This window comes from Meriones unguiculatus, chromosome 4, assembly GCF_030254825.1.
Source record: "Meriones unguiculatus strain TT.TT164.6M chromosome 4, Bangor_MerUng_6.1, whole genome shotgun sequence".
In the NCBI taxonomy this organism is placed as follows: Eukaryota; Metazoa; Chordata; class Mammalia; order Rodentia; family Muridae; genus Meriones; species Meriones unguiculatus.
This window is the reverse complement of record NC_083352.1, coordinates 40039132-40055131: the sequence shown is the minus strand read 5'-3', so window position 1 is coordinate 40055131 and position 16000 is coordinate 40039132. Positions and strand designations below refer to the sequence as shown.

Genomic DNA, 16000 nt, shown 5'->3' with positions numbered 1-16000 from the left:
ATATCAGCAGAGTAAACAAATTAGTTCAATGAAGTTGCAACTGAGCAATGTTTAAGTAATGTTATTTCAACCAGCAAAATTAATAGCTTTTTTTTTTGGGGGGGGGTCTCATTTGCCACTTTAACTGTAGCATTTATGTTTGGGGTAGCCAATAGACTTTAGTGTTTTGGAACTTTAGAATGTACAGAAAAATTTCTGGGGCTTACTACCCATTAACTGATTCTGCACATCCTACACATCAGACTCACTCACAACATTGTCTGTGCGCTGTCACCACCAGCCTCACCTTTTAGATGTCGCTAGGATCCACCTTTCTCTCTTCTTCATCTTTTATCCTGTTTCTATGGCTCTAGTGCTTCTTTTGCAGTGAGAACAGCCATTTCCACTTCCTACTGTTGCAAGCTGCACTCTGGGTAAATGATCTCAAATTATAAATGTGATCAAGGCTTGTCTACCTTAAGTTTTGTTTTTTTTTTTCAATAGTCTTCATTGGTCTGAGGATAAAAATTTAAATCCTTATCATATCCCAACATTACTGATCTATGCTGGACCTTTCATAACCCATCAAACTCCTGCTGTATTTCCAAACCAATGTCTCTGAGCTCCACAAGCCCTTTCGGGTCTCCAAACTCATCATGTCCCCACATACCCCCATAGGTCTGTAAGCCTATCCCCAAAGGTTGTGCTGTCTGGGGAAGTTAGAGAACTTCTGACACATGTAGCCTAAATACCAGAGGTGGGACATTGGTATTACCTCCTCTAAATGCAGTTCTGCTGATCTGCCAGGGTCTACAGAAATGCCATCCCAAGCTCCAACTACTGTAAACACTAGGTACAAAACAATGAAACATTGTTTTCCCATTCTCCTTAACTCTCCAACTACGAGCGGAGAAAAAAAATCATTTCTTGTTACATTGTTTCTGTTGGGTATTTTGTCAAAGTACCAAATAAAATAAGCACTGTGCCCTTGGCTTCCTGGTTTATAAGCCAAGGTTCGTCGGATCCTTTTTCCACTCTTGCTCTGCTGGACCTAAGTGAGCCCCAACACCTTTCCAGGTTTCTGTTAGAAATTCTTTGTCTCCCCCAGAAGCTTCCCAGGGCTTCTTGGGTTTTTCTGCCTGATGGTCTTCCATCATTTATCTTTACCATGTGTACCGTGTATGCATTAGTGTGAAAATGTGATTAACATCTGTCTCTGCTACCCGAAGACAAATGTTGTGTCTGGTCTTGCTTACCTTTATCCCTCATAAACCTGAAATGCTACCTGACATGATAGGCACACCATTGGTTTGCAGAACAAAAAGAATGAATAAGTAAATACGAACAGCTTTCAAAGACTCTGCCATCCCACCGCCCTACTTTCATCTTTGCGGCAAGATCGCTTGAGCAAGTTTTGAAAAAAGAACTCACATTCTTTCTTCAGGCATTAGCTCAGATTAAAATGGCAAGTGAGCCTTGCAAATGTGAACTTTGCCCGTTGAGAAAAATACTTTTACTACACCAATGTATTGAGCCATCTCATTGGTCATAAGAGTCGAGATCAATTTGTGGCTTGAGATAATTGTGACAGTCAACAGAGCTGTTAAGTATTCTGTGGGTTTAGTTGACGATTTGTTGGGAACTGCTTGAATTCTCCTGAAATGCCTATTCCTCTCTGTGTCATGTGCTTTTAAGAAAGCAATGGATCTTTCTCATGTTTGTCTGAAATAAATAGAATGGGGGAAAACAAAACTAGCACATATATATATATATATATATATGCATTCTTCCACTTGTGAAACTGTAAATATTGCATACAGGTACCTACCTCCACACTCCTCTGTAAGACACTCTGTGAGTGCAGCTTGGCATTCTTCTGTGAGCCACCTTACCATACCTGGTCAAGAGCTGTACATTCACAAGACACAACCTCCTGGCATCAGTTCGATGGTGTCTGCATAAAACTGAACCCTCACCTCCAAAGCAAAAGAATGGCATTTAAAAAAAAAAATGATACTATTTGTCTGCTTCCATTGACATCGTTAAACTTTGTATGCAGACAGTGTTCGTTTACGGTGCTAAGTGAACCAATTTGCATAGAAACAATCTGGGTCTCATTGTTGAGCTTACCAGGGTTTATTCATGATAAAACCGAACCCTAGTGCGCACCACTGAAAGATGCTAAATAGATGCGGAGAATTTAATCACCCTGAAGGGACAGGGGCAACTATGAGGAAATGAGAAAAAAAATAACTCCTTACTGTTGGACTTTTTACTTTGTCTGGGTTTGCACTTTTCCAGCAGAGCTGTTCCACTCTGCGTCATTTGTCTCAAGATAGCCCATGCTAATTGAGAAGCTAGTTGGCTCTAAAGACTATGACTGCTTTCATTTGAATCCAATCAATCTCAAGCATCCACTGACCAAGAATCTTTTGAAATTCTCTCACACCAATCAAGACTCTGTTTCTGGTCTTTAAAAAGATTTTTTTTTAAGACTTGACTGACTAAGACACAAAGAAGTCTAATTTAGAATTTTCAGTTATCTTAAAACTAGCTATGCTTATTTTTAACTTAACGTTCTAATTTTTAATTGTAAGTAAAATAATATTTATAGTTATTTAAGGTTTGTGTATTGCTTTTGTTGTTGTTGTTGTTGAAACAAAGTCATACTATATAACCCACCTTCACCATAATGTATTGGTCTTCCTGCCTCTGCATGAAAGAGTGTGGAAGGATGACCTAGCCATGCCCAGACAGTCACCATTGGAACACATGAGTTCCGGGATAGCTATGAACAGAGAGCTACGCGTTTCTGTAGGACAGCGTCACGGTGCAATGCTTAAAGCCTAGCCACCCTTTAATCGGGCATGTGAGAATTTACAAACATGCTACGCGCCTCTTTTAGATTTTCCATCTCTCTACTAAGTGATTCACAAATGCTAACTCACCTTATCCTTGTCTTGGCAAAACCCACGGGAAGGTATCATTCCATCCTATTGTGCAGGGAACCAATTAAGGCCTAGAAACTTTAACACAATTTCAAGGTCACAAGGACACAGCTGTCATGTGAAAGAGACTGACTTGACAGCTGGAGACCAGCACTAAGCTGTAAACTTACTGAATTTCCACAAGAAACTCTAAAATGGACATCTTAAAAAAATGAGATTAGGATCTGGATTTGTAGAAATTGGGTAAAGTCTCTCCAAGTTTGGAGTCAGAGTCGCTGCCTAGAGATCCATAGCACAGACAGAGCTGAGCCATTTACCTCTTTCTTCCCCAAGCATGGTGATGCCAACATGAGTGTCCAGATACTTTTGGGACTTGTTTTCTTGCTTACTTTCTTGCTTGCTATCTTTCTCTCTTCTTTCCATTGTCCCTTCCTTCAATAAAGGACTACTGATCTGTGCTTACAGATTGTCATGTGTGTGTGTGTGTGTGTGTGTGTGTGTGTGTGTGTGTGTGTGTGTGTAGCAGTCTATGAGTGGATTACATTTCCCTGCTCTAACATCCATTTCAAATAACAGGATGCCTCATCCATTCTCCCCCAGGCTCTGAATACTTTTTTAGGATGCTCCCTCCACTAGGTTCATGAATATTTACAGGCTGTGTTGCAGCAGCACTGCTAGGCACATAGCCATCTCCATGAAGAGTAAAAAGGTTTTCAAGTAAGCTACTGAAAACACACACACACACACACACAGAGATAGTGACAGAGAGACAGAGACATAGTCAGAGACAGAGAGACTCCTGTACAGCATCCTACTTCTACTAACCATTATGTGGAAAAAAAATATACTAATCAATGTGAGAAATAAGCATGGAGATATTATGACATATATGACCACATAGCTATAAATCCTCAAGCACATACACATACATTTTTGACACATATAGATTGAGCCTGGGAGAGCCAAGTAGCTACTGTAATATAGGAAGGAAAAGGTACCAAGAAGCAGGCTCCTCTTGATCTTAAAGTCATTTTCCCTTTCCCATCTGGCAACTTGCAAAATACCTAAAATAATAAAAATCATCCATTAATATTGTTAAATAACTGTTAACTAAAGCAATAAGTTAAAAAAATTAAAGAGAGGGGGGAAAGAAAGAAAGAAAGGAAGAAAGAAAGAAAGAAAAGAAAAAAGGAAAGAAAAGAGAAGAGAAAGGAAGAGAAGAAAGAAAAGGAGAGAGGGAGAAATGGGAAGATGGGGGGACTTAACGGATCAGTAATGCTGTTGGTCCAGTGTGCACAGTCTTGGTTCTCTGGTCTCTTGTATAAGCCTCCTTGTATTTCTCAGAGAAAACCCTTATCTTGAGCTACTCTACTCTTTTACCTTCTCAATTGTTGGCTGATGAAGAACCACAAGGGAAAAATCATGAGAGATGCCTCGAGTCTGGATGGAGCTGTTTTGTTCACGCGCCCTGGTCCCCCCCACCCCCGATCTTCTGTGTCCTTTATCTGTAACTGTTACCCACACGGCATGGTCACCTTCCCCATCCTCCCCCACACTGCCCACGTTCTCAGGCCACATATTCTATCCAGGCACAACTTCCCACCACCTCAATGACAGTGATATTCCTCTTCCTTTCCCCGAGCCAAACTCCCCACCAACCGTTGGTCCTTGTTACCCCATCTACCCACTTCCTCGGACCCCTGCAGGCTGCCCCTTGCTGCTGGTGTTCCCATTTTGTGGTGTGCTCACACTGATGGATCCATTAGCCACCCAGAAGCCTCCCACGAAAGCATTTCTCTCTGCTCTGAATCACCCCTATACTCTTTTCCTGGTCATATTCTGACATTCATTATTCTTTCAAACTTCTCCCAGCTGTGTCTGAAGTTAGAAATATTCTGGGATGTCGGCTCTTGTGATTTTCCACCAACTCTCACCTTTTCTAACCTTCTTGGAGCACTGGACACTGTCAACCAATTCTTTCTTCTGGAATAATCTCTCCTGTACTCCAAGTGACTTCTTGGCTCTGGCTCCCGTTCTTTCCAGACTTCCTGCTTCCTGTCTCTTTCACTGCCTTCTTTTTACACACACACACACCCCAGTCCCTTTCGGGAAGATGTTTTCTCATACTGTAAACCATCTTTTCCCCATCTCTTGAAGGGTTCTACCCAGTATGACTGGGGAGATGGCTCAGTGGGTAAAGCGCTTGCCACACATGTGTGAGAACATGAATTCAAATCCCCGGAATTCATGCAAAGTTGGTAGAAGAGTGTGCATGTGTAATCCAAGTATTGCTACCATGGGATGGGAAGGTCCCAGGCCAGCCTGCCTGGGGGACAAAGCATGGGAACAACATGCGTCTCAAATGAAATAAAGGGCAAGAAGCAAGACCTTTTTGTTCTCTCTTTATCACACACATCCATATTGGCACGTGTGTACCCAAACTCATATATACCAACTCATGTCTGAAGACGTGGGAAAAAAAAAACAGTTTTATAAAAAGAATGAGACTCTATTTTTTTCTCTCTTTTTTTTTTTTTGAGGCTCTTTTTATGACTCCCAATCCCATAATTCAAAACAAACCAGACCTCTCAACTTGTGCTTAAAAAAATGTGCCTGCTTACTGAAAAAGTAGTTGTTTCTAATGTCTCCTTTCCTGATACTTGCATCAATTTGCATTGTCAGCAATATGCAGAGCTAAACTCTATTTTTATGTTTTTGTAAATTTTAAAATATATATTCTTTGGTAATGGCATACGTGAACGTAATATATATCCATCCTATGTCTTCTTTTTTTTCTTTCTCCCCTCCTCTCCTATTCTCCTCTTATTTTTCTATAAGCCATTGAGTCCAACTCAATTTGGTCATCTGGGAGTGTGTATAAAGCCATCCACTGAAACATGGGGTGACCGACCATATGTCACACCACTGCAGAGAATGGATATTCCCTCAGCAGTTATGACCTTTCACAGGCTGCTCAGCCAGTACACACTCAGCCCCATCCTGCCACCCACCCGTGAGGAAATGTTCACCGGCTTGATCTTGTACAGATCTTGTGCAGGCAGCCATAAGTGTTGTGAGCCCGTGTGTGTAACGGGCCTATCATGCCAGTCTCTCTAGGGCTTCTCACAGTCTTTCCACCCTTCTTCCACAGTGTTTCCTAAGTGTTGAGAAAAACGTAAGATATGGGTGTCTCCAATTCAGGCTGAGCCCTACAAATTGTGCTTTGAGTCTCTGTATTAAAACCATTCTCTCAACAACAACAACAAAAACCTTCCTTGTTGAGAAGTCAGAGTTATCTTTATGACTCTTGACTCCTCTACATTTTTGTGTTTGTTTGTCGTCAATGTTGTTTGGTTAGTTGGTCCTTGATGTATGGTGACAGAAAGAAACAAAAGAAACACAGAGATTTTGACTCACTGTTTGACACATGGGAATAACTCCAAGGGGCTAAATGTTAAAAGAAGAAACTCAAGGAATTGGTTTGTCTTAAGTGTAGTTATGGTTTACAAGGATTAAATGCCATGCAAAAGTAAACTCTTGCAACTCGTTTCTAATTGACCTCAGCAAAGCACACCGCCACCAACACTTTCAGTTCATGCTGTAGTGAATGTCGCTCTCAGGAACACAGATGTATCCTGAGGTATCTCCAGCCACTTGCTCTAACCTACATCCTGTGTAACTGGGATTGGGGATGTGGGAAAGAAGGACTTTAAACAAGATAGGATGGTGGCAAGCCTTAGGTAAATCCCTCAATATGTTGCTTTTTGGAAAGGTAAAGGAATCACATGAAATTCTTCCTTTTATGCCTCAGGAAAAAATGCCAAGTGACTTAGCATGCATGAGTATATAAAATCAAGCTTCACTTTGCACACTGCTAAGGGAGCTTCCCCCACCCCCTTGATGGCCCTGGAGACTAAACCCAGGCCCTCATGAGCATTCTAGGCACGTGCTCTGCCATTCAGCTGGATCTTCAGTCCTCTTTTAACCTTTAATTTTAAGATACATTCTCTCTTTGTTGTCCAAAGTCATTCTGTTGCCCGGGCAAGCCTTGAATTTACCGTCCTGCTTCTTCCTCCCAAATAGCAGATGTTACAGGCCCTTGCTACCTGGCATAGTAACTGCTAACCAACTTCTCCCATTTCATTCTCAGAAGCAAGCAATCCACCTTGTTATAATTCAGCTTTTACTTTCGAACTTAGACTCCTAAATTTCCGTATGAAATATCAATAAACCTTCAATTCAGTTTATATCTTTCCCGTGTCTTCTATTCCAGATCTGCAGCTTCCCTAAAACAAAAGGAATTTTGGAATCTCAGTGCAAGCAGAGGAACTGAAGACCTCTTTGCAGGCGAGAAGGTAAGTGGACCTGGGGACCAAAATGTCTCCAGAAGGGATACTTCCTACAGAACACAATTTGTTTGTGGTGACAAAGCAAGTTACTTTAGCAGGGCTGACATTGCTGCGCCGCCCCTGAGCCTGGGTCTCACCACTCACAATCAATTATTTCAACGATCCTATAAAAAGCATGGCCGGTTGGATTTGCACTGTGTTTTTGATACCACAAAATGACTAAAGGAATGTGGTCATTCTAAAATACAGAACCTCTGCTTTAAAAAAAAAAAAAATCAGAGTGAATCAGCTACCAACATAAAGTAGGCCAAGCACAATGGACTGCAAGCGAGTATGTATGTGTTTCCTGCTATTGGAAGTGAATTGTTTGGGAGCCTGCTTGTTCTCCGGAAGTCTTAATCCTTTCTGAGAAGCGCTTACATGGCGACCTTAGAGAATTCAACTTGTACCTGGTTGTGTTTTTCCTCCCTTCCTGATATTGCTCAGTGCGTTCTCAATGGTAACCGCGGTCTAGTAATTTAAAGCTTTGAACCTTGTGAACAGATTCATTTAAAATCACATTCTGAAGGGTTTCCACAAAATGGGAAGTGTCTCCCACCAAGATGCAAGAAAAGAATTTACAACAGGCACGGTGACAAGTGTTCTGCTCAGAATGTGTGTGTTAGGTGGTATTTCCAGGAGATCTGGGTTCTCAGCGCAAATCATTCAAACACTCACCATTCATTGGGCTTAATGAGTCGAGTTCTGAGTTTCCTTGCTTTCTCCCAATTGACAGTTTTCTTCTTTTAATACAATTCAACATTGAGTTCCCATGAAGCAAAGAGTTGTTTTTTGTTTTTTTAATTATGGAAACGGTGTAAAATACCAGTACATAGGAATAGTAAGATTTTATATGGGGGGGGGGGGGAAGTAAGCTACTTGCACAGGTTTCTGTTTGCACAGGTTAGTCATTCAAGTATATTATACCCTGTAATGTAAAAATCACTACAAAGGTTGAGAGGCCAGGAACAGAGCTTAAAACTCTGTGTCAGCAGACAATCAGATGTGTCTTTTTCACTAATACTATTTTGTATTCAAGTTACCGAATTTAAATTAACTTTGTATCCAAAGCAAGAGACTTTTCCTTAATTTATGTGAATTCCACATAAATTCAGTATTTGTAACAAGAATTCTTTTGTTTTTCCTCCTGTAAAAGAGGACAGGATAATTCTTTTTTATCTTTTTTTTTTTAATTTCCAATAATAAAACTGTGGTTGGTTTGTTACATAAAATAGCAGTGGCCACTGTTGTTTCTTTTTAATATCCCTCCCAGGCACCAGTTTTTACTTTTTCCCTAAGGTGTCTCAGAAAAAGTGATAAGAGGGCCTCTAATAAGCGCTCTTGTGAGCGTGCATATACGTTCGTATGTCCTTGCTGGGTAATTAATCAAAACTACGTGCTGTGTGCCGTCTCCTGCATGTGGAGTATCTTTCTTCCCTCGACCTCAGTTTAGGTAATGCTGAGGGTTTTTGGTTTTTTTTGTTTGTTTGTTTCGTTGTGTTTTTCTGTTAACACAAAAGCAGTTAATAGAAGGTAGAGTTTGATAATTCACTATCACTCATTTCCTCAATAACTGTCCTTGTAAGATCCTTGCAAAGAGTTTTAGCATTGCATTTTTTTCTTTCTCTTTTCATTTATTCTCTTTAGATCCCTACCATAGCCCCATCCCTCCTCTCCTCCCAGTCTTCCTCTTTTCCTCCCTCTCCCCCCATACCAGTCTTCCTCTTTTCCTCCCTCTCCCCCCCATACAGGGAAGCCCCCCCAACCTACCCTAGCACTTTAAGTTCCATCAGGACTGAGCAAATCCTCTTCCGTGGAGGCCTGGCAAGGCAGCTCTACTAGGGGAACGTGACTGAAAAGCAAGCGATAGAGTCCATGTCAGAGACAGCCCCTGCTGAACTTACTAAAGCACCCACATGAAGCCTGAGCTGCCCGTCAGCCACATCTGTGTTGGGGACCTAGGTACAGTCCACGCATGGTCCTTGGCTAGTTCAGCGTTACATTTCACACACCACATACGGAACAATGGCCCAGGAAAGTGAGCATGCAATGTTTACCTGTAGATTAAATAAGAAACGGGTTGTCTAAGTTGCTTTGCTGATTTTCCCCCCTCAAATCACCCCCTTGACCTTCTAACAAATGATGATGTGGAAAAGCCCTGTCTGCAGAGCTTCACAATAGATATCAAGCAAACGACACTTTTAGAATAAGTTCCATTGTAAACGATAAATTATCATTCCTAAAGAATTCCAGAAATTAGGTGCACGGATCCTCTTATTACTGATAGGAGTCAGAAATTCACGAGTGTAGTGTAGTCATCTGTGTGTTTTCTGCTATGAAGAGCTAAAATATAAGAGCTAAAATTCCCTGCAATCACAATATCGGGTTTCCTGAAGACTGTTGCTGGTGAAACTCCTTCGAGTCTCCAGCATTTCACGTTAGAAAACACTTCCCTTGAATAACACTCTAATAAAACATGCCCGTCTCCCCTTGTCTTTTAAGTACCCTCTCTTCAAACCCTTCTCTTGTCTATTCATAGAAACCACCCTTCCTATACTGGGAGGTTCTCTAGGACAAGCGTTTAGTCTGTAATAGCTAATATATAAACCTGAATGGTTTAGAGTCCCTCTGAGATAGGCACTGAAGGAGAGCACTTCATGTGCCGTAACTTAAGTCAGTGGCCGCCTATAAAATACACTCATAAGCATATATTCTGCTAAGGAGACAAGGGGTAGTATCCACAGACCTCCAAGTTCTTCCCAAATCAGGCAGAACGACAATGCACCTTCCAGCCCAGGAAAAGCACTTTTTTTTCTTTAAATGCAAGCAACAAACAAAAACGAACAAAACGATAAAAGTCTCTGTCTCATTAAAGAGACTAATAGGAGTTCACCTATTCTGATTTAGACCAGCGAGAGAAAATATTTTTAATGCCCAGGTTTCAAACGGGATACCTCAATTTGAGAGTCATGCACTCTGTGTTTTGTAAGGCTACTCAGATAATTTAATTAAGCCTAACAAATGTGCATAAGCAAGCCAGCTATGATGACTCTTGCTCATGATCCCAGCACCTTGGAGGAAGAGGCCAGAGAATCAGGAGTTTGACATTACCTGTGGTTACATAGTGACACCCTGAACTCTGTAAGACACTGTAAAACAAACAGACAAACAAGCAGAATACAATAACAAAATGACAGAAATACTCGGAAACGTTTCCTTAATTTAAAAACTAGAAAACGGTGTTTGAAAAAAAAAAAAATGGCACCAGCAACTGAGTAGTGGCATGACTTCCCTGGCATAAGGTTTGTTCTTGTTGAAAGGAGTCAGTAGAAAAATGAAAAAAATAAAATAAAATGTTATGCAGACTCTTTCCAAAATGGGTGTGAAGGATTAAACTACTGAAAGTAACAGATTAGCCAAGGGTATCTGTTTCAATCAGATAGCTATTTCCAGGTCTTTATAAAATTAAACACAGAACAGCAAAACCTCTGGCTTGCACCAAACCTTGTCCTTTGTTTTTTCCTGCTGTGTTGGCCAAAAGAAAAAGGGGATCCAAAATGCCCACATGAAGCTCAAACTGAGTATTCCCTCCCTTCCTCCCTCCCCTGGGTTTCTGAGCTGATTATATCACTAGTTGGTGGATAATCAGAGAATTGGATGAGATGAAAGAAACAGCATAAATTAACAATGTCAGGAAACATCGTGAGCCATTCTGATGATTATAAGTGGTTCAGCGTTTGTTGTTGTGTAGAACAAAAATCAGAATGGCTGACAGCGGATCTTCCTCTTCATCTGGATGTTTTGGTGTTTTGCAGACACAGCATTTGGAGCAAAGGAAAAGTTTCGAGTTTGTGAGCTACTGTAGTAGTTTTTCACCGAGCTGAGTTGCTAGTTGAATGCTCCAGAAAGAATAGGGTCCTAGCAGAGCCTAGTGTAAGGAGTGTGGTCCAGTGTCTCCTAGTTGGGCCTGAGAGATTGGAGAGAAAGTCTGCAGTTTCTGTAAGCTTCTAATCTGATGTCAGGGAGTCTTGAGGGGCCTGAGTCAAGATGGTGCTCAGGCTGACCGGATGCTTTGACTGTCTATGTTTGGAGCAAACTCTGTAGATCTCCCAGTATGCTATCTCTGTGTCTGTCTTCTGATTAGACACAGTCGTATGTGCCTTCCATTAACAAAAGCAAAAACAAACAATGGATAACCTAAACATATTTTAATAAAAATACTTATGATAGAATAGGGGTGAAAAAAGAAGTTTAAATATATATAATATATTATATATTGGGCTGGAGAGGTTAAGAGCACTAGTTCTTCTTCCAAAGGTCCTGAGTTCAATTCCCAGCAGCCAAAGGTGGCTCATAACCATCTATAATAAGATCTGGTGCCCTCTTCTGGCATGCAGGCAAAATACTGTATACATAATTAATAAATAAATCTTTAATATATATATATATACATACATTATGTCATATAATATCTATATGTTATAGATAGTTATATCTATATAACTATCTCCATGGCCAGGGAGATAGTTCAATCACTACAGTGCTTGCCTTGCAAGCATGAAGAGCTGAGTCTGATCTCCAAAACCTGTGTAAAAAGCTGGGTGCCGTGGCATGCACCTGCTAGTACCAGGCAGCAGAGACAGGCCGAGCCTTGGAGCGCCATGGTCAGCCAGCCTAGGCAACTTAGCAGGCTCCAGCTCCTTGAAAGAGTCACACAAGGATGGTGGATAGCGCCTGAAGAATGATACCCAGCTCGTCCTCTGACTCCTCACACCTTTCTCCCCATAAAGGTGCACACAGTAGGGATGCACACCCAAAAAATATTATCCATACTTAGGCCACTACATATTTTTAAAGGGTCAATTAAATTTGAATATCAATTTAGCCATGGGAAGTTATAAAGTGAATAAATGGATTTTTTTTTGGGGGGGGAGATTGTCTCAAGGATATAAACACATCCTTAATTCTGCAGGGCGACTGGCAAACTCACTTCAAAACAAGCTAGAAAGCACCACTGGGAAGTTTTTTTTTTTTTTTTTTTTTTTTTTTTTTCTGTTTTGCCCGGGATCAGATTAGCTTAGAGACATTAACGGCCCTTGATAATTAGAAGGTAATAATCTTTCTCAACGTTAGACAGGAACCTCCCTGTAAAATGACGTGATGGATAGCTTCCAGCGTAGGTTCATGGTCTAAAGCTCACCCCTGAATGCCCATGGAGGCGAATTTGCAGAGGCGGAAAAACAAGATCCTCGTAGAACGCCATCGAGTGGCTCTGTAAGCTCAGACGTGACCTGTACCCCAAGGACTGAGTTCCTGACTTCAGCCCCTCCAAACCAGGCCTACCACTGTGATGTGTGGAGAGTCACTGCCACGGTCAAAGCACGCCCCCTGCAGAACAGGAGGACTCCGAGCCCTCCCGATTGCTCTGGGAAACTAAAATGCTCAATTTGACAGCGCATGGCCCACATCAGGAATAGCCAACTGAGAAACAACCTCTCAACGTGCAATCCTCAGAGCAAGGTCAGGGCGAGACTAAGCAAGACCAGCAAAAGTAGGAATGGGGAAAAATACTTCTGCAGAGATTAGATGGGCAGGCACCCTTCTGGCTTTTAGTTTTCCAATCAACAAACAATAAGTATGTAAGTAAATGCAAAACAGCTTTGTATTTCTAATCTATCACTTTCTAATTCCAACTGTTGTTGATCTTAAGTCATCTCTCTCTTGGTGTCTTAATCTGTAAAATGGGAATGCTATATCTCTCTAGTACGATTTCACTAACATAAATGGTTACTATTCTAGAGAACCTATGTGTCATTCAAAGTGAAAATGCCAGTAGATAGCAGCCATTGCAATTGGAACCTACTATTTCATTGGGGATAATCACTTTTACAAGAACTCCATGTTCTAAGCAAAATTCTATTTTTTTTTCAAATTATATACAACTCAATGAATTTATATACGGTAAGAACTGGTATTCAAGAGACTCTGTGAAGCTTTACGTAAAACGTTACACTTTCAATATCACCTTTTATTTTACACAATTATCTACCACCAAAACCAAAAGTCCATGACAGACTTAGAACCAGAACAATTAGCTGTGTATTCTCTTTCAACACTCTTGTCAATTTCCTGCACTTAATCCTTTCTCATACTTTTATATTTAGATTTTCTTCTCTTTTCCCATTACTTCACACATACTTTGTCACTTGCTTTTTTGACAATGGCCATTCTGACTGTAGTGAGGTGATCTCTAAAAGTGGTTTTTACTTCCCTGATGGTGAATAATCTTGAAGACTTTTTTTTTAAAAAAAGAGAGAGGATTCTATTTTGAAGTTCTATTCTTTAGACTCTCCGAATAGAGTGCAGATATCAGCTATGGTCTTAGATTCTATCAACTCTCACTAACTAAGAAATGATGAGCCCCTGAACTTGGTGAGAGGATGAGACTACACAGTGCCAATGACTGTTGTAAGGGATCAGAGCTCTCTCTACCTTTGGCCACAATGCAAGGAGACAGTTGAGCGACATGCAATAAAGATTCAAAAGTTTTCCCTCCAGGAAATCCAGATAGTTGCCAATCTTCTCGCAAAGCAATCTTTCTTGTTAGGTTCTGAATAAAAAGTTCTACTTTGGGGAAGATTACTAGCAGTGCATAACCTGACAAATGGGGCAGGCTACAATGGATAGCGAGAAAGCTAAGTGTCCATGCCTAGCATCAGAAAACTCCAGTACTAAAAAAATAAAATAAAATAAAATAAAATAATTAAAAAAAAACTATCATTGCCCTTTTCACTGATTCTTCTGCAGCACAGACAAAATACTACAATATTACATGTCTAGTATGTAGTAAAAGAACCATCAATAGCTGCAAAATTGCATGGACTATTCTCTTGGAAAATAACATACTCCTAGTAGAAAAAAAGAAAGAAAGAAAGAAAAGGTTTCTCATGCCAAGACTGACTCTCTTACCCTTGTGTGGAGGCAGGAAGTCTGCATTCTTTGACCTTGACCGTATTGGATTTCAATATTGTACTCACACTGCCCCCCACCCATCTGCTGTGTTTAGCTCCAGATCATGCATGGGCAGTGTACTTGTGACCTGAGATCCCCTGCTTAAAACCCCTTATTGTGAAGCTATTTGTACAGCACAGTTCTCGAAAGCTGACTCATCTATTGGTTTGTGAGCTTGATTGTGATCGTGTAAGAGATGTCATAGCCCGTGAACACCATGACCTGTGTAGCCCAGCCTGCTCCTGGAAGGGGCTCCAAGAAACAGCCCACGGGAGAGTGTGGTGACCGTGCACATGCTACCCAAATAAACTTCACCAACGTCTTCTATCACTCACTGAGAGTCTTTCATGTGAAAACTCATTTAAAAAAAAATTGTTTTTCATACAATTCCCAAATTTTACCTAAACTCTTTATTGTACAATTTTTCTTATTCTGTAATTCAAATGGTGATAGATAGGCAAGTGTGATGGAATAGGATTAGCCAGAAAGGGATGCTTACCTGGTAATTAAGAATTTTAATTAGCATGTATAAGTAGCTATCAGAGGAAAAGACTGGCTCCATAGCTTTCAATACATTTCTATTTCGTTCTTCCTCCTTCCTCATTCCCGGAGACAGCTGTTTCCTTATGCTACAGATTCTGTGATGTTTACCCCAACCCAGAATTACCACCAGAGAACTGCCCTTGCGACTTTGTGGCGTCTAGATGAGGCTAATAATGATAAATGTTTCCACCATAGTAAGTTTTAGAAGAGCCAGGTCTTAAAAAAAAAATTCAATTTGTGAACATAACAAAGCCCCATTGAATTAACAAAGGCGACTTCAACTGAATAGCACCTTCAGAGTAAAAGATATGGTTTTTGTGCTTCTATAAAGGCAACGTTTTTCTTTTTACACATATATCATTCAAGTGCCAAAAAAGTCCCTCTCCAGCACTGTTTATTGGGGGAAAATATATATATTCCCGAGAGCCAATCTCCCCTCTCCCGCAGAGTAGCAACCCACCTTTCTAAAGGGGAGCAGATGAGGCCTTTGAGAACTCTGCCTGCATGTTGCAGCACATTTATTTAAAAATACTGTCCCTATTATCCTGGGGCACTCGGAGTGAGCCTTGCTGTAAATGGTGTGATCACCAGGAATGCCAAGTTGTTTTCATGCAAGAAGTTCAAAATCTCCTCTGATGTGGTCAATTAGGGGAGCTTTATATAACTCCTTAGGACCAACTAAGGGTACATTTGTTGTCATTTTTTTTTTATATACAGTTTGGGTTCTCATGTCGTCCTGACCTACATAGCATGGGGGAGTCAGCCAACAGCTGGCACTTCTCACGAGTTGCTCAAGAAGAGAGTGGCAATTTGTGTGGTGGATCCTGTGTGCGTCTATTTATATGTCTGGCGACAGATCTACCTAACATCCTTTCTCTCTGTTCAATTACTTACCATTGACACACTTCATGAACAAAAGTTCTTTGGTGGGAGCATGATCTTAGAGTAGATTTATACAAAAGTGCAATAGGCCTTTATCCAAAGAATGAGATGTGCAAAGAAAGCCCTGGCTCAGTACTCCCTCTTCTGTGTCAGATTTTGACCTCAAGACCCGTCTTAGTGCGGTTTATAGCCAGTTTGAAGAGTTCCATTCCTCTATCCTGGAAAGGGACAGTGGGAGGTGGGCGGGGA

The 16000-nt window shown here is 40.9% G+C and overlaps 1 protein-coding gene across 14 annotated transcripts in view; it reads left to right on the top strand.

Annotated features, from left to right (window-relative positions):
- Tenm3 (teneurin transmembrane protein 3) overlaps positions 1–16000 on the top strand; it is a 2741632-nt gene that overhangs the window by 2038268 nt on the left and 687364 nt on the right. For all 14 annotated transcript variants that reach the window (XM_060381770.1, XM_060381769.1, XM_060381766.1 and 11 more), the window contains one exon: positions 7201–7282. The gene's annotated coding sequence lies outside the window, so the exon portion shown is untranslated. The remainder of the gene's footprint in view (positions 1–7200; positions 7283–16000) is intronic.